The sequence below is a fragment of the Mobula hypostoma genome, chromosome 19 (genome assembly GCF_963921235.1).
Source record: "Mobula hypostoma chromosome 19, sMobHyp1.1, whole genome shotgun sequence".
Classification (NCBI taxonomy): Eukaryota; Metazoa; Chordata; class Chondrichthyes; order Myliobatiformes; family Myliobatidae; genus Mobula; species Mobula hypostoma.
Genome location: NC_086115.1, coordinates 62,828,424 through 62,844,137, shown reverse-complemented (window position 1 = coordinate 62,844,137; position 15,714 = coordinate 62,828,424). Strand labels below are relative to the sequence as shown.

Below are 15,714 nucleotides of genomic sequence, written 5' to 3'. Positions count from 1 at the left end.
AGAAAAAAGTGGGGGGAATAATAAATGAATAAATAAGTAAAATAGGGGACGGTGTAAGAAGGGGAGGAGGGGCATTAGCGGAAGTTAGAGAAGTCAATGTTCATGCCATCAGGTTGGAGGCTACCCAGATGGAATATAAGATGTTCCACGAATCTGAGTGTGGCTTCATCTTGACAGTAGAGGAGGCCGTGGATAGACATGTCAGAATGGGAATGGGACGTGGAATTAAAATGTGCGGCCACTGGGAGATCCTGCTTTCTCTGGTGGACAGAGCGTAGGTGTTAAGCGAAATGGTCTGCCAGTCTGTGTCGGGTCTCACCAATATATAGAAGGCCACATCGGGAGCACCGGACGCAGCATATCACCCCAGCCGACTCACAGGTGAAGTGTCTCCTCACCTGGAAGGACTGTCTGGGGCCCTGAATGGTGGTAAGGGAAGAAGTGTAAGGGCAGGTGTAGCACTTGTTCCGTTTACAAGGATAAGTGCCAGGAGGGAGTAACTTCCATTAGTGCCCCATATCCCCTATTTTATTTATTTATTTATTTATTATTCCCCCCCCCCCCCCCTTTTTTCTCTCTCTCTTTCCCTCTCACAATCACTCCTTGCCTGCTCTCCATCTTCCTCTGGTCCTCCCCTACCCCTTTCTTTCTCCCGTGTCTCCAGCTTTGTTTCCCTTTTGCCAATCACCTGTCCAGCTCTTAGCTCCATCCCTCCCCCTCCTGTCTTCCCCTATCATTTCAGATCTCCCCCTTCCCCCCTTCAAATCTCTATCTCTTCTTTAAGTTAGTCCTGACGAAGGGTCTCGGCCTGAAACGTCGACTGTACAGCTTCCTATAGATGCTGCCTGGCCTGATGTGTTCACCAGTATTTTGTGTGTGTTACTTGAATTTCCAGCATCTGCAGATTTTCTTGTGTTTACAAATTTTGTATCTTGCAGTACCATTGATGGCATTTATACTTTTGATGAAATTTCGTGGAGTTTTATGCCAAAAAATACTGTGCAAAGCAGAGATTAGCTAAACTTCTTGTTGGATCATATTACGATCGAATTCATTCTGCAGTTTGAGAAGGAGAAGTATAAGTGTCAGTATCACAATGGAATAAAGGGGATTACAGAGGTATGAGGGAAGAGCTTGCCTAGGTGGATTGAGGAGGATATTGGCGAGGATGATGGCGCACAGAGATGGCTGCAGTTTCTAGGAATAATTCACATGGCGTAGGATAGATATATCCCACAGAAGAAGTTGTTCTCAAATGGCAGGGCTGGCAACCATGGCTGACGGGAAGTTGAGGACTGCATAAAAAACCAAGGAAAAGACATATAAGGTCGGAAAAGTGATTGGGAAGTTGGATGGTTGGGAAGCTTTTAAAATTCAACAAAAGGCAACTAAAAAAACTATAAGCAGGGAAAAGATTAAATATGAGGGCAAACTAGCCAATAATATGAAGCAGGATACCAAAAGTTTTTTTTCAATTATATAAAGAGTAAAAGGGAGGTGTGAGTTGATAGTGGACCACTGTAAAATGATACAGGTGAGGTAGTAATGGGGGACAAAGAAATAGCAGATGAATTTAATGCGTACTTTGCATCTATCTTCACTGTGGAAGACACGAGCAGTGTGTCAGAGGTCTGTGAGTGTCAGGCAGCAGAAGAGAGTGCCATTGCTATTACAAAGGATAAAGTGCTAGGCAAACACAAAGGTCTTAAGGTGGATAAGTCACCTGGGCCAGATGGACTTACATCCCAGAGTCCTGAAAGAGTTTGCTGAAGAGATAATGGATGCATAGGTCATGATCTTACAAGAATTATTTGATTCTGGCATGGTTCTGGAGGCCTGGAAGATTGCAAATGTCACTCCACTCTTTAAGAGGAATGAAAGGCAAAAGAAAGGAAATTATAGGCCAGTTCGCCTGACCTCAGTGGCTGGGAAAGTGTTGGAGTCTATTATTAAGGATGAGGTTTCTAGGTACTTGGAGACTAATGATAAAATAAGTCAAAGTCAGAATGGTTTCTGTTAAAGTAAATCTTGTCTGTCAAATCTGTTAGAATTCTTCAAAGAATTAATAAGCAGGGTGGACAAGGGAGAGGCAGTGGATGACATCTACTTGGATTTGCAGAAGGCATTTGATAAGGTGCCACACATGAGGCTGCTTAACAAGATAAAATGCAATGGCATTACAGGAAAGATACTGGCATGGATAGAGGAATGGCTGACAGGCAGGAGGCAGCGAGTGGGAATAAAAGGAGCCCTTTCTGGTTGGCTGCCAGTGACTAGTGGTGTTCCTCAAGGGTCAGTATTGGGACGGCTACTTTTCACATTGTTTGTCAATGATTTGGATAATGGAATTGATGGCTTTGTGGCAAAGTTTGCAGATGATACAAAACTAGATGGAGGGGTAGGTAGTGCTGAGGAAGCAATGCGATTGCAGCAGGACTTAGACAAATTGGAAGAATGGGCAAAAAAGTGGCAGATGGAATACAGTGTTAGGAAATGTATGATAATGCTTTTTGCTTAAAGGAACAATAGTGTGGACTTCTATCTAAATGGGGAGAAGTTTCAAATGTCAAGGGTGCAGAAAAAACATGTAAGTCCTTATGCAAGACTCCCTGAGGGTTAATTCACAGGTTGAGTCTGTGGTAAAGAAGGCAAATGCAGTGTTGGCATTTATTTCAGGAGGAATAGAATATAAAAGCAAGGAGATAATGTTGAGAACAACAGGAATTCTGAGATGCTGGAAATTCAAGCAACACACATCAAAGTTGCTGGTGAACGCAGCAGGCCAGGCAGCATCTGTAGGAAGAGGTGCAGTCGACGTTTCAGGCCGAGACCCTTCGTCAGGACTAACTTAGTCCTACAGATGCTGCCTGGCCTGCTGCGTTCACCAGCAACTTTGATGTGTGTTGCTTGAGATAATGTTGAGGCTTTATAAGAACTAGTCAGGCCGCACTTGCAGTCTTGTCAACCGTGTTGGCTCCTTCTCGCAGGAAGGAGGTGTTGTCATTGGAAAGAGTCCAGAGGAGGTTCACGAGGATCATTCTGGGATGAAGGGGTTGACATATGAGGAGCACTTGCCAGCTTTGGGTCTGTACTCATTGGAATTTAGAAGAATGCGAGGGATCTCATTGAAACCTACCGAAAATTGAAAGGACCAGATAGGGTGGATGTGGAGAGAAAGTTTCCTAGTTCCAGAACTAACGGGCACAGGCTCAAAATTGAGGGGCGACCCTTTAGAACAGAGGTAAGGAGGATTTTTTTTTTTAGCCAGAGAGCAGTGAATCTGTGGAATGCCTTGCCACAGATTCTGGCAGAAGCCAAGTCCGTGGGTATATTTAAGGCGGAAGTTGATCATTTGCTGATCGGTCAGGGCATCAAAGGATGTGGTGAGAAGGCAGGTGTATGGGTTGAGTGGGATCTGAGATTAGCCATGGTGGAATGGTGGAGAGACTCGATGGGCTGAATGGTCTCCTTCTGCTCCTATGTTGTATGGTCTTACGATTATCCCACACGTGGGTGCAATGCTGTTTATTTTGGTTAAGTCTGTTTTCCACTGCACAGCAGTTTTGTTTGGAATGTGTATAGGAATTTCTGAGCCCTTCTGCAGTGCACGTTCTCTAGATCAGTTCCTTCTAGGCGGTGGAAAAACTTCATGGAATAAGAAGGTTATTCTTTTGCCATTGAATAATTAGTCTCTAATTTCAAACCCAGAGAGTGTCAAAATTGAGCCTGAAGTCTGACTATGTAGAGAGACAGAACGTATAGTAAAAGGAGATCAAACATAAAGTATGATCTACAAAAACTTATAAGAAGTATATTATAATGGAAATCAAAATGAGCACCAAGATTTCACAATGAGCAAACAAAACAGGTTAGGAGCGAGGCAGTCTCCTTAAAATGGATAATTGTTAATTAAATGTAAATATGAAAATAGCAGGCACGTTGAATAGAGAAAGAGGATACGGAGATCCTGTGTAAGGTATAATTGAAAGGATAAGGGAATTGAATGCAAAATAACAGTGATTAAAACAAAAAATAATGACTCTAAAGACTGACAAATCCTCAAGACTCAACAGCTCTCTCTTAGGATTTTGAAGGTGGAACATGAGAACGTTGCAGATATCATAACTTCCAAAGTTTGTTCATAGAATATCGAACAGTACAGCATAGTATGGGCACTTCCATCAAATATACCGCACTGATCTATGTAAACCTTCTTTTCAATCAGCCTAACCCTTCCTTTGTATACAGCCCATAACCCTCCATTTTCCTTCCATCCAACTCTGCCAAACCTGGCTGTGAGAACGGGAGGCTTCAGCACTGGGCTAACAGCTCCATTCTGTACAAACCTAGTGCTACAGAAATGCTGACAGAAGCTCCTCATCCCTGCAATAGGAAGGATATAACAAGATGAGCTACACATGGAAACAACATGAAAGACAGGCCCAGGACAGAGAACTCTGGTGAGCAGCTGTCAGCAGCCTTTGCCCCAGTGGGAGTAAAGGGCTTAAGTAAATTTATGTGTCTATCAAAGTATCTTTTAAACAACCCTATCGTATCAGCCTCTATTGCCTTGCCCAGCAGTGCATTCCAGGCAGAGTCTGCACTTTTTCTAAAAAAAAACTACCTCTGATATCTCCCAACTCACACAAAAAGGGACCTCTTTTGGGGCAGGTGTGACCTGTACAAAAAGGACGGGTTGCACTTGACTCCCAGGGGGACCAATATCCTGGTGGGGAGGTTTGCTAAGGCTACTGGGGAGAGTTTAAACTAGAATTGTTGGGGGGTAGGAATTGAATTGAAGAGACTGGGGTAGAGGAGGTTGGCTCACAAATAGAGAAAGCTTGTGGACAGTGCGAGAGGGAGGATAGGCAGGTGATAGAGAAGGGACATGCTCAGACCGAAGGTTTGAAATGTGCCTATTTTAACTCAAGGAATGCTGTTAACAGAGCGGATGAGCTTAGAGCGTGGATCAATACTTGGAGCTATGATGTGGTGGCCATTACAGAGACTTGGATGGCTCAGGGACAGGAATAGTTACTTCAAGTGCCGGGTTTTAGATGTTTCAGAAAAGACAGGGAGGGAGGCAAAAGAGGTGGAGGCGTGGCACTGTTGATCAGAGATAGTGTCATGGCTGCAGAAAAGGTGGACGTCATGGAGGGATTGTCTACGGAGTCTCTGTGGGAGGAGGTTAGGAACAGGAAGGGGTCAATAACCTTAATGGGTGTTTTTTTATAGGCCACCCAATAGTAACAGGGATATCGATGAGCAGATAGGGAAACAGATCCTGGAAAGGTGTAATAGTAACAGAGTTGTCATGATGGGAGATTTTAATTTCCAAAAATATTGACTGGCATCTCCCTAGAGCAAGGGGTTTAGATGGGGTGGAGTTTGTTAGGTGTGTTCAGGAAGGTTTCTTGACACAATATGTAAATAAGCCCACAAGAGGAGAGGCTGTAGTTGATTTAGTATTAGGAAATGAATCTGGTCAGGTGTCAGATCACTCAGTGGGAGAGCATTTTGGAGATAGTAATCATAATTCTAGCATTGGAGAGAGATAGGAACAGAAAAGTTAGAAAAGCGTTTAATTGGAGTAAGGGGAATTATGAGGCTATCAGGCAGGAAATTGGAAGCTTAAATTGAAAACAGATGTTCTCAGGGAAAAGTACGGAAGAAATGTGGCAAATGTTCAGGGGATATTTGTGTGGAGTTCTGCATAGGTACCTTTTAATGAGACAGGGAAGTTATGGTAGGGTACAGGAACCGTGGTGTACAAAAGCTGTAATAAATCTAGTCAAGAAAAATAGAAAAGCTTGCAAAAGCTTTAGAGAGCTAGGTAATATTAGAGATCTAGTAGATTATAAGGCTAATAGGAAGGAGCTTAAGAACGAAATTAGAAGAGACGGAAGGGGCCATGAGAAGGTCTTGGTGGGCAGGATTAAAGAAAACCCCAAGGCATTCTACGAGTATGTGAAGAGCAAGAGGATAAGATGTGAAAGAATAGGACTTCTCAGGTGTGACAGTGGGAAAGTGTGAATGGAAACGGAGGAAACAGCAGAGGTACTTAATGAATACTTCAGTATTCACTATGGAGAAGGATCTTGGTGATTGTAGTGATGACTTGCAGTGGACTGAAAAGCTTGAGCATGTAGATATTAAGAAAGAGGATGTGCTGGAGCTTTTGGAAAGCATCAAGTTGGATAAGTCACCAGGACCGGGTGAGATGTACCCCAGGCTACTGTGGGAGGTGAGGGAGGAGATTGCTGAGCCTCTGGCGATGATCTTTGCATCATCAATGGGGACGGGAGTGGTTCCGGAGGTTTGGAGGGTTGCGGATGTTGTTCCTTTATTCAAGAAAGGGAGTAAGGATAGCCCAGGAAATTATAGACCAGTGAGTCTTACTTCAGTGGTTGATAAGTTGATGGAAGAGATCCTGAGAGGCAAGACTTATGAACATTTGGAGAGACATAATATGATTAGGAATAGTCAGCATGGCTCTGTGAAAGGCAGGCCGTGCCTTATGAGCCTGATTGAATTTTTTGAGGATGTGACTAAACACATTAATGAAGGAAGAGCAGTAGATGTAGTGTATATGGATTTCAGCAAGGCATTTGACAAGGTACCCCATGCAAGACTTATTGAGAAAGTAAGGAGGCATGGGATCCAAGGGGACATTGCTTTGTGGATCCAGAAGTGGCTTGCCCACAGAAGGCAAAGAGTGGTTGTAGACGAGTCATGATCTGCATGGAGGTCGGTGACCAGTGTTGTGCCTCAGGGATCTGTTCTGGGACCCTTACTCTTCGTGATTTTTATAAATGACCTGGATGAGGAAGTGGAGGGATGGGTTAGTAAGTTTGCTGATGACACAAAGGTTGGAGGTGTTGTGGTTAGTGTGGAGGGCTGTCAGAGGTTACAGCAGGACATTGATAGGATGCAAAACTGGGCTGAGAAGTGGCAGATGGAGTTCAACCCTGATAAGTGTAAAGTGGTTCATTTTGGTAGGTCAAATATGATGGCAGAATATAGTATTAATGGTAAGACTCTTGGCAGTGTGGAGGATCAGAGGAATCTTGGAGTCCGAGTCCATAGGACACTCAAAGCAGCTGTGCAGGTTGACTCTGTGGTTAAGAAAGCATACGGTGTATTGGCCTTCATCAATCGTGGAATTGAATTTAGGAGCCGAGAGGTAATGTTGCAGCTATATAGGACCCTGGTCAGACCCCACTTGGAGTACTGTGCTCAGTTCTGGTCACCTCACTACAGGAAGGATGTGGAAGCCATAGAAAGGGTGCAGCGGAGATACGCAAGGATGTTGCCTGGATTGGGGAGCATGCTTTATGAGAATAGGTTGAGTGAACTCGGCCTTTTCTTCTTCGAATGACGGAGGATGAGAGGTGATCCAATAGAGGTGTATAAGATGATGAGAGGCATTGATCGTGTGGATAGTCGGAGGCTTCTTCCCAGGGCTGAAATGGTTGCCACAAGAGGACACAGGTTTAAGATGCTGGGGAGTAGGTAAGAGGAGATGTCAGGGGTTAGTTTTTTACTCAGAGAATGGTGAGTGCGTGGAATGGGCTGCTGGCAACGGTGGTGGAGGCGGATACAGTAGGGTCTTTTAAGAGACTTTTGGATAGGTACATGGAGCTTAGTAAAATAGAGGGCTATGGGTAATCCTAGTAATTTCTAAGGTAGGGACATGTTTGCCACAACTTTGTGGGTCGAAGGGCCTGTATTGTGCTGTAGGTTTTCTATGTTTCTATGTTTCTAAAATACTGGAGGAACTCAGCAGGCCAGGCAGCATTGACGGAAAAGAGTACAGTTGACATTTCAGGCCAATACCCTTCAGCAGGACCCTTTGAGGGGCTTTGGTCCAAAACGTCGTCTGTACTCACTTCCATAGATGCTGCCTGGCCTGCTGAGTTCCTCCAGCGTTTTGTGTGTGTTGCTGGGATTTCCAGCATCTGCAGATTTTCTCTCGTTTCTGATATCCCCCCTAAATCTTACTCTACTCACCTTAAACAGATGTCCTGAGATATTGGCTATTGCTGCCTTGGGACAAAGCAAGAATTGCTTTTTCTGGAATTGTTCCTTAAGATTGCTAAATTATTCTGTTATTAAGGAATGCTAATGGAAAGAAACCAAGGATATTTGGAAAGGTAGCCAAAAATCTACTATTGGAAAATGACTAGAATATAACTAAAGATGCATTTAAATTTCAAAAAGTAACAATCAAGATACAATAAATATATTTTTTGAGATTCAGGAAAGCTCTCTATCCAATCACATCAGTTATTTTCAATACATGAATAGTTATGGCTCAAAAAAAGTTATTTTTTGCTATTTCTAGCCACATTCTGCCAAGCTGAAAACCTACATGTTATCCATATCTTCCGTTTCCCACTGCTCAGAATTTCTTAGCCGCAACAGTAATGTTCTACCAGTACCATTAGCTTTTACTGTTAGATTGTTAGCTGATAATCACTTCCGAGGGAGTTAATCAAGATTCTTGATGGGGGTGTGGGGGGGGGGTGTTATTTCTTGTTTAATGGTATGTTCTTTTAAGATTTTGCTGCAAATATCACATCTGTACTACATGAACTTCAAAAACTAGAAACATATCAAATACTGCCATCAGGAAGGAGGTACAGGAGCCTTGGGACTCACACCACCAGGTTCAGAAACAGTAATTACCCCAACCATCAGGCTCTTGAACCAGAGGGGATAACTTAACCCAACCTCCTTCACCACAGAACTGAACTGTTCCCATAAACTACAGAATCACTTTCAAGAACTCATCATGTCATGCTCTCAATATTTATTGTTTACTTATTATTCTTATTTCTTTTTTTGTTCTTTATTTGTACCGTTTGTTGCTTTTTTCACATTGGTTGTTTGTCCATCCTGTTCAGAGTGGCTTTTCATTGATCTTATTGTGTGTCTTGTATTTACAGTGAATGCCCACAGGAAAATGAATCTTAGGGCTGTATATGGTGACATTTAGAGTCACAAAAACGTATATAACAGAAACAAGCCCTTTGGCCCATCCCATCCAGTAGCCACTTAAGCTGCTTACTCCCATTGAGCTGCACTGGACTGTAACCCTCCATACCCCTACAATCCATGTACCGATCCAAACTTCTCTTAAATGTTGAAATCAAGCTCACATGCACCACTTGTACTGGCAGCTCATTCCACACTCCCTCCGACTGTCTGAGTGAAGAAGTTTCCCCTTCATGTTCTTCTTAAACTTTTCACCTTTCATCTTTTGATCTCGAGCCAGTAGCATCAGTTTACATAGGTCAATCATCTGGTCCTGAGAATACACAAAACCTTTGCTCCAAACACAAGGTAGCCATTACATATGGTCCAGGCACACAATAATCTAGAATGAGCTGTTAGCCATTGGGACACGTTCATATTATTTGCCTTGGGAATTCTCAACTGCCGTTTTAGTTGTTACATTCACCAGTCGGCTGAAGCGAATGTAGTATGCAATGCTATTCTTTCGACGGTCGCCAGAATACAAACTCAATCTCCCGATATTTTTGTGGCTGTTACTGGGGATTTTAATCACGTTTCTCTCGAGACAACACTACCAACTTTTTATCAATATGTCAGCTGTCCTACATGGGCCAATAGAACACTGGACCTTCTGTACGCGAATGTAAAGGATACAGACAGTGCCACTGTCCTACAGCCACTTGACAGGTCTGATCACAGCCTGGTCCTGCTAACACCCAGGTTCGCTGCTTCCCCAACAACAAGCCCTGGATCACCGGTGATCTGAAATAACTTTCGAATATGAAGCAAGCCTTCAGGTCTGGAGGCAGAGGGAACTGAGGGAGTACAGAGGGAACTGAGGGAGTACAGAGGGAACTGAGGCGAGTACAGAGGGAACTGAGGGAGTACAGAGTGAACTGAGGGAGTACAGAGGGAACTGAGGCGAGTACAGAGGGAACTGAGGGAGTACAGAGGGAACTGAGCGAGTACAGAGGGAACTGAGGGAGTACAGAGTGAGCTGAGGGAGTACAGAGGGAACTGAGGCGAGTACAGAGGGAACTGAGGGAGTACAGAGGGAACTGAGGGAGTACAGAGGGAACTGAGGCGAGTACAGAGGGAACTGAGGGAGTACAGAGTGAACTGAGAGAGCACAGAGGGAACTGAGGGAGTACAGAGGGAACTGAGGTGAGCACAGAAGGAACTGAGGGAGTACAGAGGGAACTGAGGGAGTACAGAGGGAACTGAGGTGAGTACAGAGAGAACTGAGGGAGTACAGAGGGAACTGAGGCGAGTACAGAGGGAACTGAGGGAGTACAGAGGGAACTGAGGGAGTACAGAGGGAACTGAGGCGAGTACAGAGGGAACTGAGGGAGTACAGAGGGAACTGAGGGAGTACAGAGGGAACTGAGCGAGTACAGAGGGAACTGAGGGAGTACAGAGTGAGCTGAGGGAGTACAGAGGGAACTGAGGCGAGTACAGAGGGAACTGAGGGAGTACAGAGGGAACTGAGGGAGTACAGAGGGAACTGAGGCGAGTACAGAGGGAACTGAGGGAGTACAGAGTGAACTGAGAGAGCACAGAGGGAACTGAGGGAGTACAGAGGGAACTGAGGTGAGCACAGAAGGAACTGAGGGAGTACAGAGGGAACTGAGGGAGTACAGAGGGAACTGAGGTGAGTACAGAGAGAACTGAGGGAGTACAGAGGGAACTGAGGCGAGTACAGAGGGAACTGAGGGAGTACAGAGGGAACTGAGGGAGTACAGAGGGAACTGAGGCGAGTACAGAGGGAACTGAGGGAGTACAGAGGGAACTGAGGCGAGTACAGAGTGAACTGAGGGAGTACAAAGGATCCTACACGAGGAAGCTGGAGTACAAGCTCCAGCAGAATAGCATAAGGGAAGTGTGGCTGGGCATGAAGCAGATCATTGGCTTCGGGGTAAAGGAAAGTAAGATTGAGGATTGCCCAGATAGGGTCAACGAATTGAACTTGTTTTTCAGCAGGTTCAGTAGAAGACCTCCTGCTGTCCTTCCCCACCTGCCCAAACCACACACCCTCCCTGTCTCTGAAACATTCTTCCTCCACCCCTCCCACCCCTCTGGTGAGTGCTTAGGAGTATCCTGCCTCCTTGGGACGACCACTCTCCCCCACCTGATGGTGACTGCAGGTCAGGTTAAGGGACAGCTGGAGAGACTACATCAAGGCAAGACTGCTGGCCCAGACGGTATCAGCCCCAGGGTACTGAAGGCCCGTGCGAGCCAGCTGTCTGGTATTTTGCAGCACCTATATAACCTGAGTCTGAGTCAGGAAAAGGCACTGGTGCTATGAAAGGCTTCCTGCTTGGTTCCAGTACCCAAGAAGGTGACTCCATCTGAACTTAATGATTACAGACCAATTGCCCTCACATCTCATGTGATGCAGGTGCTGGAGAGGCTGGCCCTGACTTACAGTGGACAGCAGGTGAGATCTTCATTGGACCCTCTACAGTTTGCCTACCAACCTCATGTGGGAGTGGATGATGCCGTCATCTACCCATTGCAGAGAGCTCACTCCCACCTGGATGATGCTGGTGACATTGTGAGAATCACCGTTTTTGATTTCTCTAGTGCCTTCAATGCAATCCAGCCGCTTCTTCTGAACAAAAAGCTGCAAAGGATGGGTGTAGACAGATCCATTATCTCCTGCATTACTGACTACCTGACAGATAGACCCCAGTTTGTACGGCTGAGTAGTTCTCTGTCTGAGATGGTGGCGAGTGACACTGGAGCCCCACAAGGGACTGTTCTGACTCCATTTCTGTTCACACTGTATACCTCAGACTTACAGTACAGATCCCAGTCTTGTCACTTGCAGAAGTTCTCTGATGACTCTGCAGTGTTTGGGTGTATCAGAGATGGGCAGGAATCGGCGTACTGAGAACTGGTGGACAAGTATGTGGAGTGGTGCTGGAGGAATCACCTGCTCCTGAATGTGGCCAAAACCAGGGAGATAGAGACTGGCTTTTGGAGGAAGAGGACTGCGATGAGTCCTGTATACATTCTGGGAGAAAAAGTTGCAGTGGTGAAGGAGTACAAATACTTGGGTGTTCACCCCGACAGCAGACTTAACTGGAAAACCAACACCAAAGCTATTTACAAGAAAGGGATGAGCAGAGTCTATTTTCTAAGGAAAATGAGATCCTCCAATATGTGCAGCGAGATGTTGGAGATGTTTTACCAGTCTGTTGTACTGAGTGCAGTCTTCTTTCTGACTTTATGTGGGGTGAGCAGCATCGGTGCTGGTGATGCAAAAAGACTAAATAATCTCATCAAAAAGGCTGGATCCGTCCTTGGCTACAACCCAGACTCTTTTGAGTTAGTGGTGGAGAGAAGGTCACTAAACAAACCGTTATCCGTGACGGACAATCTGGCACATCCTCTCCATGATCTACTGAGTAAACAGCGGAGCACCCTTTCGAACAGACTCATTCAGCTCCACTGTCACACGAATCATTACAGAAAATCTTTCCTACCAAATGCAATAAGCACATAAAGCAGTTCATCTCTGTGCAACAGGAGAACACACATCATAGTACAATACTTGCTGCTTTATTATTTTGTACATCATTATTGCCCATTGTACATTATTATTGTCTATATTATTATTCTGTACTTTATTATTAGTTAAGCCTGCACACTGCTAAGTGTGTTTTTAAATGTTCCTGCTGTAAGAGAAGAATTTCCTATGCAATATCAATAAAGCATTTATTATTATTATTAAACCATGACCTCTAGTTGTGATTCCACCCAACCTCAATGGAAAAAGCCTGATGTATTTACCCAATCTTTACCCCTAGTAATTTTGTATACCTCGATCAAATTGCCTCTCAATCTTCTGCTTTCCAAGGAATAAAGTTCTAACCTATTCAATCTTTCCTTATAACTCATGACCCGCAGAGTATATGTACTTCGATAATAAATGATATCGTATCTGTTAAATAGGGGCCATGGACAATTCTGATTTGATGGAGACAGATGTGAAAGCACAGAGGAACATCTGGAAAAATTTCTGAAACGCTCGTTCACTGCTGTCGTTACTGCGCGGTCGGGAATCTTTCGGAGGGAAGGCCTCAAAATCCCCGGCTTTGCCTGCTGTTGGCGACCGAAAAGGAGGTCAAATCATTCGGATACAGATGGCGCTCAGTACTCGGTGTCGGAGAGCTGATCAGAGCTCAAAGTCTTCAGATGACTCAGAGTTGGACCGTGATCAGGTATGGCAGGGAGAGTTTTTCTTCCTTCTCCCCGTCTGCGTGAGATGTGGGACATTTGAGAGACTTTGAACTTTTACTGTGCTCATGGACTTCTTCATCAAGTTATGGTATTGTTGCACTGTTGTAACTATATCTTATAATTATGTGGTTTTGTTAGTTTTTTTTCAGTCTTGGTCTGTCCTGTGTTTTGTGATATCACACCAGAGGAAATATTGTATCATTTCTTAATGCATGCATTACTAAATGACAATAAAAGTGGACTGCGTGTCTTCATAATTTAATTTACTTTGAACTTTTAGCTTGAATTTTGAATTAAGTAAAATTCCAATCATCCAGCATCCAAATCTGAAAACATGATTTGGATCACTAATTATTCTGGAATTGGAATTGGGGATAGTGAGATTGCATGCTGGTGGAATTGGGGACAGTGAGATTTCACACTGGTGGTATTGGGGATAGTTAGATTGCACGCTGGTGGAATTGGGGATAGTTAGATTGCACCCCAGTGCAATTGGGGATAGTGAGATTGCACGCCGGTGGAAATGGGGACAGTAAGATTGCACCCTGGTGGAATTGGGGATAGTGAGATTGCAGGCTGGTGGAATTGGGGATAGTGAGATTGCACGCTGGTGGAATTGGGGAGAGCGAGATTGCACGCTGGTGGAATTGGGGATAGTGAGATTGCACCCCGGTGGAATTGGGGAGAGCGAGATTGCACGCTGGTGGAATTGGGGATAGTGAGATTGCACCCCGGTGGAATTGGGGATAGTGAGATTGCACGCTGGTGGAATTGGGGACACTGCGATTGCACGCCGGTGGAATTGGGGATAGTGAGATTGCATGTTGGTGGAATTGGGGATATTGAGATTGCACGCCGGTGGAATTGGGGAGAGCGAGATTGTACCCTGGTGGAACTGGGGGTAGTGAGATTGCACGCTGGTGGAATTGGGGATAGTGAGATTGCACGCTGGTGGAATTGGGGATAGTGAGATTGCACGCTGGTGGAATTGGGGAGAGCGAGATTGTACCCTGGTGGAACTGGGGGTAGTGAGATTGCACGCTGGTGGAATTGGGGATAGTGAGATTGCACGCTGGTGGAATTGGGGAGAGCGAGATTGCACGCTGGTGGAATTGGGGATAGTGAGATTGTACCCCGGTGGAACTGGGGGTAGTGAGATTGCACGCTGGTGGAATTGGGGATAGTGAGATTGCATGCTGGTGGAATTGGGGAGAGTGAGATTGCACGCTGGTGGAATTGGGGATAGTGAGATTGCACGCTGGTGGAATTGGGGAGAGCGAGATTGCACGCTGGTGGAATTGGGGATAGTGAGATTGCACGACGGGTGAATTGGGGATAGTGAGATTGCACCCCGGTGGAATTGGGGAGAGCGAGATTGCACGCTGGTGGAATTGGGGATAGTGAGATTGCAACCCGGTGGAATTGGGGATAGTGAGATTGCATGCTGGTGGAATTGGGGATAGTGAGATTGCACGACGGGTGAATCGGGGATAGTGAGATTGCACCCCGGTGGAATTGGGGATAGTGAGATTGCACGCCGGTGCAATTGGGGAGAGCGAGATTGCGCGCTGGTGGAATTGGGGATAGTGAGATTGCACCCCGGTGGAATTGGGGATAGTGAGATTGCACGCTGGTGGAATTGGGGATAGTGAGATTGCACGACGGGTGAATTGGGGATATTGAGATTGCACCCCGGTGGAATTGGGGAGAGCGAGATTGCACGCTGGTGGAATTGGGGATAGTGAGATTGCACCCCGGTGGAATTGGGGATAGTGAGATTGCACGCTGGTGGAATTGGGGACAGTGCGATTGCACGCTGGGTGGAATTGGGGATGGTGAGATTGCATGTCGGTGGAATTGGGGATATTGAGATTGCACCCCGGTGGAATTGGGGATAGTGAGATTGCACGACGGGTGAATTAGGGATAGTGAGATTGCACCCTGGTGGAATTGGGGAGAGCGAGATTGCACGCTGGTGGAATTGGGGATAGTGAGATTGCACGCTGGTGGAATTGGGGATAGTGAGATTGCACCCCGGTGGAATTGGGGATAGTGAGATTGCACGCTGGTGGAATTGGGGATAGTGAGATTGCACGCTGGTGGAATTGGGGAGAGCGAGATTGCACGCTGGTGGAATTGGGGATAGTGAGATTGCACCCCGGTGGAATTGGGGATAGTGAGATTGCACGCTGGTGGAATTGGGGATAGTGAGATTGCATGCCGGTGCAATTGGGGAGAGCGAGATTGCGCGCTGGTGGAATTGGGGATAGTGAGATTGCACCCCGGTGGAATTGGGGATAGTGAGATTGCACGCTGGTGGAATTGGGGATAGTGAGATTGCACGACGGGTGAATTGGGGATATTGAGATTGCACCCCGGTGGAATTGGGGAGAGCGAGATTGCACGCTGGTGGAATTGGGGATAGTGAGATTGCACCCCGGTGGAATTGGG

At 45.7% G+C, this 15,714-nt stretch overlaps 1 protein-coding gene across 1 annotated transcript in view; it reads left to right on the top strand.

The window, feature by feature from the left end:
* The window catches only part of shtn1 (shootin 1), a 117,426-nt gene extending 104,412 nt beyond the window's left edge, over window positions 1–13,014 (top strand). Inside the window, exon 17 of the transcript XR_010021041.1 lies at window positions 12,976–13,014. The gene's annotated coding sequence lies outside the window, so the exon portion shown is untranslated. The remainder of the gene's footprint in view (window positions 1–12,975) is intronic.
* The last annotated feature ends 2,700 nt before the right edge of the window (window positions 13,015–15,714 follow it).